Below are 12,230 nucleotides of genomic sequence, written 5' to 3'. Positions count from 1 at the left end.
ACACATCTGTCTCTGAACTGTGCCATTTTGTATTTTCTTACTTTGTGGTTCTTTTAAAAAAAATTACTATTTGCTCCTGTAACTGTAACCCCTCTGTACAGTATCTTTACAATAAAAAATATATATTAAAATATTTACTATTACTTTTAAATTTTTATGATTGTTTTTATTTTTTGTTCCAGTATTGGGGCTTGAACTCAAGGTCTTACTCTCTCACTTGACTTTTTCCCTCATAGCTAGTGCTCTACCAGTTGAGACACACCTCCACTCTGGCTTCTTGCTGGTTAGTTGGAGATAAAAGTCTCTGGGCTTTGCTTGCCTGGTCTGGCTCTGAACTTCGATCCTCAGATCTTAGTCTTCTGAGTAGTTAGGATTGTAGGTGTGAGCCACCAGGGCCAGGAAACCTTGTGGGAAAGACAAATGGAAGTGTCAGAGACAAAAACTTGACAAGTGTAAGGAATCTTGAGAAATGCAAGACTGGCCTTAGGGCCAGGGCACCCTCTCTTACCTTTTTCCTTCAAAGCTGGTGTTCTGCTACATGAACCATAGTTCTACTTCCATCTTTTTTTTTCCCTGGCTAATTGGAGATCAGAGCTGCATAGGCTTTCCTGTCTGGCCTGGTTTCAAGCCAGGATCCTCAGATCTCAGCCTCCTGAACAGCTAGGATTATAGGCATGAGCCACCTGTGCCTGGCTTCACAAAGGAAGTTAAAATTCGATACTCCTAGCATCACAAAACGGCTTCTCTCATGGTAGATGGGTCTTGCATAGCCCAACTCAGAGCTGCTGTTGAAACAGCCGGCATGGTGACGACTTGCTCTGGAGCCTATAGGCACAGGCACTGGCCTGGACTGGACTTCCGAAGGCTTGCACAGTAGGCCAGTACGTTTGTATAAGGCATGACTTCATGGCCTTTTGTTACAGCAGCGATGGGAACATCAAGCTGGAGGTGGTGCAATGCCTTTTAAAAGCGAATGCGACCTGCGACCAAAACATTTGAAAATGACCATGTCAGCTTAATGACTGAGGCAGAGGGGAGTGAGTGGCTGTGGCATCTGATTTGTTTTCCATTTGAGGCATGCAGCGGCTCAACGCATATGTCCTTCCCACATTTCCGGTAAGATCTTCCTTCCCAGAAGGCGGGCTTCTGGGAGAGGCTTGCTCCTAGTGGCAGGTCCCTCCGGAACATGATGGATGATGGCCCTCCTAACCAGAAGAGAGCAGAGATTTTGTTAGCTCTCTTTCTGCAGTGTGAGGACACCATGAAAATCTGGCAGCCTACAACTCAGAAGATCTGGGTCAGAGGCGGATCTCAGACTTTAGCTGCTAAGATCCTAAGAAATGTCTGTAGTTGACGTCCTTTATGACAGCCCCAAATAAGAGAAGTGCTTGCTCTACATGGATGGTAGGCCAGTGGACAGGATCCATAAAGATGGGCTTGCTTGGTTCAAGGAACGGGGACAGAAACCTCTTCTTCTGCACTCAATAGGACTGGGTCTTGATCTTCAGTCTGTGAGGTTTTAGTGTGGGGAGAGGCACCATGGTGATACGGGACACTATGTCCTATAGTGGTAGCAGCAGGTCTTGTTGGCATCCCAACTGGTCTCACAATGTGGCTGTGTGAGGGCTGACTTCCATTCTCCTTCCAACTCTGTCTCCTTATGGGATGGCTTTCTCCAAAACCACAGAGGGCTGCTCTGCTGCCCCAGGATAAGGTGAGGTTCCCTGCTAAGTTTACATTGCCAGAACCTGGTTCTTCAGGTCTTGTGGAAGGAAATGACATGGTCAACGGAACTTGAATTCTCCTTTCTTTTGGGAACCTTGGATCTTCAGAATTATGCTGGTTGCACACCTGGAACCAGTTTTGTTCCCAAAGATGTGTGCATGCAGTTTAACCACTAGATGGCAGGAGAGCACAAGCTATCTCCACCAAAGCCATGGCTCCCAAAGGAGATGGTGAGGGCATAGTCTCTGATCAGCTAATTATGCTAACCATTGCGTTCAGTAGGAAATATGCCCCAAAGAGAAATATTAGCAAAGTTCCCAGGCCAGGGCACTATCTTCATTCTGTCTGTAGAATGCACTATCTATACATTCACAGTGAAGTTCAAAGTGAGGGGTAACATCTCGATCTGTTCATATTTCCAGTGGTCTTGATTATTTTGCTTTCGGTGGATTGACTCTGACAAGTCTTATGACATAGTTGTTGGTTTTGTCTTCTGATGTGGTGAGTTGAGGCTTGCAGTGGTGACATTTCTTTGTTTGCAAGTGAGACTTGGAGTACTGTCATTTCTTTGTTTGCAAGTATTAGTTTGGCTTCACTGCTATTTTTTTTGTTTAATGTAAAAATTACAGCAAATGTTGAATCCCAATGCATCACACACCAGCACACAACCTCTGTTCAAACTCCCCTCAGTTTCAGACTCTGTATTAGAGATCTCCATTGTTAGAGGGGGTAAATCTCAGTTCCTTGTTTCTCAGAGTTCCAGGAACCTTCAATTCCACACTAAAATTGGAGTATCACACACAGTCCTATGTGATACTGTTGAGAGCTTCTGCCTTGGAAACACTTATTCTGGAGGAAAAGTTTCCCGAGTTCTCTCAGCCCTGGGGACCATCTTTCCCCCTCTCTAAGTTACAGACTGCTCCAAGGCACTTACCATGTCTGATTTGTTTTCCTGTTCTCTTAGTTGGTTTAGTACCGGCCCTTCAGACGATGATGTAATACAATGCTTACTGAGCTGGGTGTCATTTAAAGGCATTTAAATATAAGCCATCACAACCTGCACAGAAGTTGCCCCTGTACACACAGAGAATATTAAAGAGGGCTTTTCTGATAATTCACAGCTCAGTCCAAAGAAAACTTCCTATGGTAGTGGAAATATTTGGTGTCTGAGCTGTTCAGTGCACCGGCGGTTAGCCAGAAGTTTCTAGGGAGCGGTTTTGCAGCCTGACCAGTGAGAACGACAGAGGCATTTATTCTTTAATTTTATTTAGTTTAAATTCACATAGCCCAATACTAGAGTGTGGCTATAGTGACTGCTATTTTGGACATGTTTGGGGAGAAATGTATCTTTTCTGTCCATCTCTCTGAATTCTTAGCTGGGACCCATGTAACAAAGGAAAAGCTAACAAGGGACCATCACGTAAACTCGTTTGATTAAAAATGTTCACCATCCCGGAGCCTTCACAAGGAAATGAAGACCTAGAGAAACAGTTGGAGCCTAGGGGTTTCTCTGCTAGGTGTGATGAAGCTTGAAGGGCTGGGGAGAATGTGCTAGAAGGGTGAGCTCAGGCTATGAGCTAGGGAAACCTAGCTGCTCAGTGGGTAGCTTTCTGTCCTCCTGTGTCATCAGAGGGAAAGCGGTTCCTCCGGTCCCAGGGGCCAGGAGATACCTCTCATATGAGGGTTGGTGGCCCAGTTCGGGAGATCAGGCAGTCTTTCTTGTGCCTTCCATTCCTTCTATTCTTTCTGCTTAATATACCCATAGGCCAGGGTGCCATATTTTGGGATACCATATTCTGAGACTTTTACTTCAGTATTGAAAAATCAACATGAGAAATGATCAAGTTAACTCTTTTTGCACTTTTAAATCCTTTCTCCGATCATGACTTCTGTCACATACACTGTTAGGCCACCTGACTTCCATGTGTTCCCATTTTCCCACGTCCTGTAAGCTCTCCAGGAAATGCTTTCTCCTCAGTGCTTAATCCTGCTGGACATATCATCGAAGGGACAAAATTATAAAACCTAAAAGCCACCAGGAAAGAGCAATTAATACAAAAAATAAAAGTGATCCCATCATTTCCTAGAGAAGATGTACCTCAGGTTCTTCCAGAGGAAGCAATGAGAAGATTACTTGCCCAGAGACTCAAGGGACAATTCTGTAATCTGATATCACACATACACACACACACACACACACACACACACACACACACACACACGTTGGCTGACTGTCACTGTGAAAGTTATTGTTGAAGGGACTCCTAGCATTGGGCCACAGCACACTGGATTCAGTTCCTTGGAGGAGTGGAGTCGCCATTTCAAATTCTCCCCAATCTTTCATGCTTGGTTGGCTTCCTCATCGGTTCCTTAGGGCAACTTTCTTGATCTACTTCGCTAATCAGATTCCCCTAGGATGGTTTATCGCAACATTTTAACTCCTCATAAGATGCTGCATACATGAATAAAATTACAGCAAGCAGTGCCTGGAACATTCAAAGTGCTTGACAAATATTAGTTGGTTTTTTACTTTTACGTGAAGGCGCCCTGTAGACACGGAACATCTACGCCCTAGTGAATTGAAGCGTAGGGGTTAAGATTCAAGGCTAAATTATAAGCAGAAGGAAGAATTCCAGGGTCAAAAGTAGGCCAGGATGTGTAGTTAATGAATGGATTGATCTGGAATATGAAAAATGAAATAGTGAGCCAGGTACTAGTAACTCATGCCTGTAATTTTAACTACTCAGGAGGCTGAGATCTGAGGATCATGGTTTGAAGCCAGTCTGGGCAGAAAAGTCTCTGCGAGACTCTTATTTCCAATTAACCACTCAGAAACCAGAAGTGGTGCTGTGGCTCAAGTAGTAAAGCTTTAGCACAAAGAAGCTCAGGGACAGCACCCAGGCCCCAAGTTCAAGCCCCATACCTGACAAAACTAACTAAATGAAATAAAAACAAAAAAAAAGAACCTATGAGAATATTTATCTAATTCTGTGCCATTGTATATATGTTCTAGAGATGGTTAGCTTAGGACCACACTCTAGGTATGTCAAGCAGTGAGAGACCTAATAGAGGGAACTGGAAGCTCATGAATCTATGGGAAAAGTGGCTTTTAGAAAAGCAGAAGAATCAGCCATCACAGGACACGGTCACCAATAACTCTCAGGAAAACGCTTGGGATCTTGGACAAGCATCCTGCTCTCCCTCTGCACTCTTATGTTGCTCCAGAGCCAGTCATGCTATTGCTGGCTTTCTCACTTTTCAGTTTTGTGCCGAGGCTTCTCATTGGTGGAATCTACATGGAACCCCCCCCCCCCCCCCCCCCCCGCCCCCCCCACACACACATCTTCTTGGATGACTCAGTTTTCCTGATCAGCAGGCCTGGTGCTGTCTCCAGACCGTGGTTCCTGCCATTCTTTCTGCCTCAGGTCACTTCTCTCTGAAATGGGAATTCTCTCAAGCCTTCAGGGTTTGGCTCCTCTATTCGTGCTTCTAGAAAGAATATTTGACAGCGTGAGTTCTATGCTAGCATTTGTAATCTCAGGGACTCCAGAAGCTGAGTTGGGAGGATCATGGTTTGAGGCCAACCTATTTCAAAAAACAAGGCAGGCATAGTGGCTTAGGCTACTTAGGAGGTGGAGGTTTGATGGATTGTGGTCCCAGATTGGCTGGGCAAAAGCATCAGACCAAAACAACGCCACCACAACAACAAAGAAAAGCAAAAAGGTTCAGGGCATGAATCAAGTGGTGGAGTTCCCACCTAGCAAACGGGATGCCCTGAGTTTAATCCCCAGAGATTATGAGAGAGAGAGCATGAACTCATGCATAAGTGAATAAGTATATGCATGTTAGCCTGACCACCGTCTCCTAAATCTCACAGAGAAGGGGAAGACTGCTGGGTCAGCAACAAGGGAAAGTGGATCACTCACAGAAATAGCCATCTCTGGAGCATGTTTTTATTTTTTACTATTTTATTTTAGTAGTCCTCTGAGTTCATTTTCCAAAGCCAGGCACACACATGGACACAGGAGAGTACCCCCATGCTCAGAGCAGCTCATCTTTTATAATTATTAATAATCATAAGAAAAATAATCTTTTTATAACAAGCCATTCTGCCTGACCTTTACCCCAGGGAGAGACAGTCTGCTTATTACAGTGAATAGGAAACAGATTCGCCAACTAGATGTGCTAGTTGTGCGTTCCATGGCTGCGTGCTGTATAAATATTCGTGGAAAGACAGTCTTGTGCAAAAGTGCAATTTGTGTGTCTGCTCCCAGCATCTCCAGCGGAAGAGACACGAGCATGACACAGGTCACTCATCACCACGATGGCTTAGGATCACGTTTTCTCCCATTGTTGTGGGTTTCCTGGGCTCTCCCCATGATCTACCTTTGAGCGGTCACCAGTGAAGCCATCCTCATGGAATAAGTGCCCTACATTTGCTAACCCTCATCCAGCTCTTCAGATCCAAGGCCAGAGTAGAAAGAGGGAGCATCCCTGAGGAGTCTCCTAAGGAGTCCTGGCTGTTTTGAACTCTGTGTCTTGGGTGCTGTGGAGCATCATTACATGCGTAGGAAGATCATGGCAATTGTAAATCTCTCTTCCCTTTCCCCTATTTCCAGAGCCTGGAAACTAAATGTGCAGAACTCCAAGACAATATCTGTGAGACTAATGTGGGTCTAACTCAATCTCTAGGATGATGATTATTTTTTCTGGTATAAGAAAAACATCTTTAAATTGCTTAGGTTTTTCTTTGTTGTTGTTGTTATTTTTGAGTCAGAGACTCTCACTATGTAGCCTAGACTTGTTTCATACTCATGAACTTCCAAGTGGTGGGAATACAGGAATGCACAACTGTACTTGGTTTCTGTGATGTTTTCTATTGAAGATGTGTGTGTGTGTGTGTGTGTGTGTGTGTGTGTTTGTGTGTGTGTGTGTGTGTGCGCGTGCCAGTCCTAGGGCTTGAACTCAGGGCCTGGGTACTGTCCCTTAGGTTTTGTGCTCCAAGCTAGTGCTCTACCACTTGAGCCACAGCTCCACTTTTAGTTTTTTTTTGCTGGTTAATTGGAGATAAGAGTCTCACAGACTTTCCTGCCTGGGCTGACTTTGAATTCTGATCCTTCTATCTCAGCCTACTGAGCCACTGACACCTGGTTAAAGAATGTATTTTTTTTAAATAAAAATAATACAATTACATACCCTAGAATGTAAGTTTAACCAGGAGAAGTCATTTTGGAGACAAGGGGTTCTGAATACATTTTTGTTGATTGGGTTAAATATAGAAATTTACCTGGTTTTCACTACATTCTTAGACATGTGGCTAGGCATTTGATATTAAATTTGCACACAAATTGAGTGTCATATTACCTCCGTTTTGCAAATGAAAAAACTGAGGCTTAGAGAAATTAAGACTAACCTGAGGCATGCTGGACCAGCAATCAAACTGAGGCAGACTCCACACAAAGCATTTCTTTGCTCATAAAAGCGTCATTGTTGGCTCTCACGGATGGAGAAATAGGAGGTGAACTCTCCTTCGGTGTTGTGCACTTTTCTGTCGCATTATCTCATTCTGTGATTTGGAAATTTGTAACTTGGTGAGTACTGTGTGATTGAACAAAATCAACTTGTCACTAGTTGAATCGCAGAAACATCAATTTCATATATTCCAACATAAATTATGAGTCATAAACATCAACTCAGAAGTTGTTACTCTTTTATATTTTTGTTGTTTCTGGGGTTTGAACTGAGGGCCTCGTGACTCATTTGTGGGGTTCTACTACTTGAGTCACACCTCTATCTAATTTAGCTTTTATTTGTACTGGTATTGAGGCTCAAAGCTAGATCTTTACTACTTGAGCTACATTTCAACTTCTGGCTTTTTTTTGGTAGTTAACTGGAGACAAGAGACATAGATTTTCTTGCCCAGACTAACTTTGAACCATGTTCCTCAGATTTCAGCTTCCTGAGTAGCTAGGATTATAGGCATGAGCCACATCAGTACCTGGCTTTCTAGTCCACCTTTTTGCTGATTCCTTTGGAGATGGAGTCTTGCTGACTTTTCTGCCTGATCTGGCTTAGAACCTCCATCCTCTGGCTCTGTTTCCTGAGTAGCTGGGACTACAGGCATGAGCTACTTATCTAGAAGACGTTGCTCTTAATAACTGGCTTTAAATGCACTAAGGATCTGAGGGACCATAGATCCTTCAGGTCTGTGGTCCCTAGTCTGTCCCCACCTTCACTATTTGTGAGGCATCGAGAAGACTTTTGTGGGAAACAGGGACCAGAGGGGGTATGCCTTGATTTAGACCCAGGGGGACTGAAGACACAGTGGAAATGAACATTGATGAAGACCACAGTGGCTGTTGGATACACTGGACTGGTGAGAATCAGATTAGCCCCAAAGTTCTATTTGGGGACTGTAAATCTCAAACTGAGCTCCCATCCCGAGTACCATCAGGATGAATTCTCTACTGCAGCTCTAAGGAGACATTCAAGTTCCTCAAAATGAATTGGTCTTTTTTCAGCGATGACAAATGAGCACAATATCCAATAAATATGACAATTATTGTGTTGGAGGGCATAACCACCATGGGGTGGTAAAAGTTATACTCTCAGCTAAACATCATTGACATCATTAGCATGAGGAAATGAAGCCAGAAGATGCCTAGGAACTCATTCTGTACTTGAGCTCGTCTGTCCAGAAAGGAAGAATTGGTTGAATGGATTTCTATCATCAATAACTCTGCTTCTCCTTCCCTGTGTAACAGGAGTGATTTGATCTGCTTTTCCCTAGCCCTGTCTCTATGTCTACCCTCTGCTGGTAGAGGAGGCTGGCCCGCCAGATGTCATCATCATTAGTTGTGTGTGATCTCTATTTTTCTGTATTCTATCACACAGTGAGTAGGTCACATGTGTTAATAATGAGCATATCATTCTATTAGCTGATGACATGGTTTGATTTTTACCATGGAAGTCATGGGTCTCAGAGTAAAAATATGTTCCATGTAATAGTATTAGAAGATGAGAATTCATGGTTAGTGGCAGTTGGTCGGTCCATACCTGTCATCTCAGCTGGGCTGGACATGGAGGTAGGAAGATCACAGCCTGAGAATGGCCTCAGGCAAAAACTGAGACCCTACTTAGCCAATAGACTAGAGCAAAAAGCCCCATGGGTATGGCTTCAGTGATTGTAATGTTTGTTCAAGAGCAAGGCCTTGTGTTCAAACCTCAGTACTGCTAAAACTTAAAAAATAAAAGAACAGAAAGAAAAATACCCAACAAATATTGCTGTCCATATTAAATTTACATTTATACCCACCATGATTCATGCATAGTCCAATTGTTAACGATTAGGTTAAATAAGCCTTCTAAAGAACCAGCATGCTTTTTAAAAGTGATTTTTTCTGGTTTTTGTTTTGTTTGCATTCTTTTTTATGGCAACCCTGGTGTTTGAACTCAGGATCTTGTGCTTGTTAGGTCATTAACTCTGTCACCTGAACTGTGCCCCCCCCCCCCCCCCGCAACCCTTTTTGCTTTGTTATTTTCCAAATAAGGTCTTTCATTTTTGTCTGGGCTAGCTTGGACCATGATCCTCCTATTTACATCCCGTCCAGCTTATTGACTGAGATGGCCTCAGTAAGCTTGGACTGGCCACAAGTTGTGGCTCTCCCCATCTCCACCTCATGAGTAGCAGGAAATATAGGCCTGGACCTCCCCATGTAGCCTTTACTGTCCTACCAAAGCCTATGAGGCTCATGGAAACTTTGATGTTTGGATATGCCAAGAACTTTGTCTTCAAACAAAATTATGGATGGCCTTTGACATCGAGTAGGAATGCAAGGAAGTTTCTTAGATTCCAGGAATTCATGGTGCTGGTTTTTTTTGGAGGGGGTTTATTTTTTCGATCGTGGGGCTTGAACTCTGGGCCTGGGTGCTATCCCTCAGCTCTTCAGCTCAAGGTGAGCTCTCTACCACTTGAGCCACAGTGCCACTTTTGGTTTTCTTGGAGTTAATTAGAGATAAGAAAGAGTCTCATGGGGACTTTCCTGTCCAGGCTGTCTTTGAACCATAAACCTCAGATTTCAGCTTCCTGGGTAGCTAGGATTACAGGTGTGAGCTACCAGTGCTTGGCTTGGAATTCATACTCGTGACTGTTAAGCTATCCTATTTCCTAGGTTAACATTCTTGTACTTAAAATGATGTAAGGAGGACTTGCTATTCTCACCTCTGAAATCGTGAGATAGAGACCAGCTGGGGATCTCAGTTCCTCAATTCTAGGGTTGCCTAGAGGAAACCCTACTTCCCCTAAGGGAAAGAACTCTTTTTTTTTTTTTTAGTCGGTTGTGGGGCTTGAACTCTGGGCTTGGGTGCTGTCCCTGCGCTCTTCAGCTCAAGGTGAGTGTTCTACCGCTTGAGCCACAGCACCACTTCCGGTTTTCTAGTGTTTGTTTTTTTTTTAATTGGAGATAAGAGTCTCACGGACTTTCCTGCCTGGGCTGGCTTTGAACTGTGATCCTCAGATCTCAGCCTTCTGAGTAGCTTGGATTACAGGCATGAGCCACTGGTGCCTGGCTAAGAACTCTTTTTTTTTTTAAATTGTTCATTGTGGGACTTGAACTCAGGGCCTGAGAAGTGTCCCTGAGCTCTTTTGCTCAAGGCTAGTGCTCTACCACTTTGAGCCACAGCACCACTTTCAGTTTTTGAGTGGTTAATTGGAGATAAGAGTCTCATGGGAACTTTTCTGCCTGGGCTGGCATTGGACCGCAATCTTCAGATCTCAGCCTCCTGAGTAGCTAGGATTACAGGCATGAGCCACCAGCTCCCAACTAAGGAAAGGACTCTTGACCACACTCCCCAGGTTGGTAGCTACTCTATAGGAACTATGATTATATCACAGATTATCCAACCACCCTGACCAAAGAATCATGATGCCAAGAAATTGTCCTATGGATTCTTCTTGAATTTAGCAAAGTGTTTTGACTCAGGTTGATCTTGACCCAGATGTGTCAGGGTTTGTAAAAAGAAAAGAAAAGGAAAACACCCCCTCCCCTTTAAGATTACAGTCTCACTTCTGTAATTCTAGCTACTCTGGTGGCTGAGATATGGGGATAGTGGTCTGATGCCAGCCTGGACAGGAAGCTTCCAAACCTTTTATCTCCAATGAACCACCAAAAAGCCAGAAGTGGAGCTGTGACTCGTGGGGTACAGTACTAGCTTTGAGTGGAAAAAATGAAGGGGCACAGTGCCCAGACCCTGTGTTCAAGTCCCAGTCCACACACACACAGACACACACACAAAGACACACACAGACACACACATAAAACAAGAACAACAACACCCCCAGGGAAGTCTTGAATGGTTTCCATTGCTTCCTAGCCTATAGATTAACCAGCCTGCCATGTTGAATATCGTCGTGACATGCTCTTGTGGGGAGTAGATGTATCCTAATTTTTGTTGTAGAGAAAGAAGGCTTTAGGACAAGGTTGTCAATGGTTCAACTTTGGAGGAGAGGCGTGTGATGGGTCCGTTCTGCCTGTTTATTGTCAGAGTGACCCCCTCCGCCTCTTCTTTCTGGAATATGTCCTGTGGAATTGTTGGGCAACGTGGGAAGATGCTGTGACACACATGCCTGTTTGCGTGTGTGGTGGGGGCGAGGGTTTTGTTAGCCTGGCTTGTTGCTTCTGTCTCTCCTTTTCAGGCCTGGCAGCTTTCTGACAGCTGACATTCCTACGCTGACACCTGCTGTAGTAAGAGCTAGGGAAGAGAATAGATTTGCAAGATGATGGACTGACAATGGTTCCTAATGGGTCCCCAAATTTTGTCAGAGATAAGCAGATGGGGTCTGACAACAGGACATCTGAACTGATTAGGTCTAGGTGAACGCTTGTATTCAGAACTCCCTGAGGAGTCATTCTGCTGTCTCTCCCTACTTCCTCCACACCCCCCCGCCCATTTTACACAGAGGAGGGCTGCTGAAGGCTTGTAGGTGTTGTTTCTGCCTTCTGAACGCTTGCTTGGAGACAGGGCCCTTCCAGTCCCTCATGCAGAAGCACGCTGGGTATTTACCCTGTGCCAGCCGTCCAACAACAGAGGCAGCCCGCCCCTCAGGCCTCATAAAGAGAAGCTGGGGGCAGCACATGGGGCTTTCCCACTCACCACAAATGATGGCTGTTTGTGCTAGTTAACCTTTTTCCAAGCCTGGGTCAGCGCCTGCTGGGAGGCAGGGGCGATCCGGAGGGAAATTGAAAAGCCTGGCAGACCCCAAAGTCTCCGGCATGCCTTGGCCCCCAACACACGCCACTGCCTTCACAGAATAGCCAAACAGCCTCACGTCACACTCTTCAGAAGTCAGCCAACTCCATGTGCTACTGACAGGTCCGATTCCAGGAGCATCTGCGGACTCTTCCACATTGTGAACCTCCTGGGGTGCTCAGATGGAAAAAGAAGACTTTTTTTTTAAAACTTTCTAGGCCCAAAGTCAAGTCAGGGATATACATGTTAATCATTTG

Source organism: Dipodomys spectabilis, unplaced genomic scaffold, assembly GCF_019054845.1.
Source record: "Dipodomys spectabilis isolate Male_0828 unplaced genomic scaffold, ASM1905484v1 ptg000163l, whole genome shotgun sequence".
NCBI lineage: Eukaryota > Metazoa > Chordata > Mammalia > Rodentia > Heteromyidae > Dipodomys > Dipodomys spectabilis.
Note: the sequence above shows the minus strand (reverse complement) of the source record.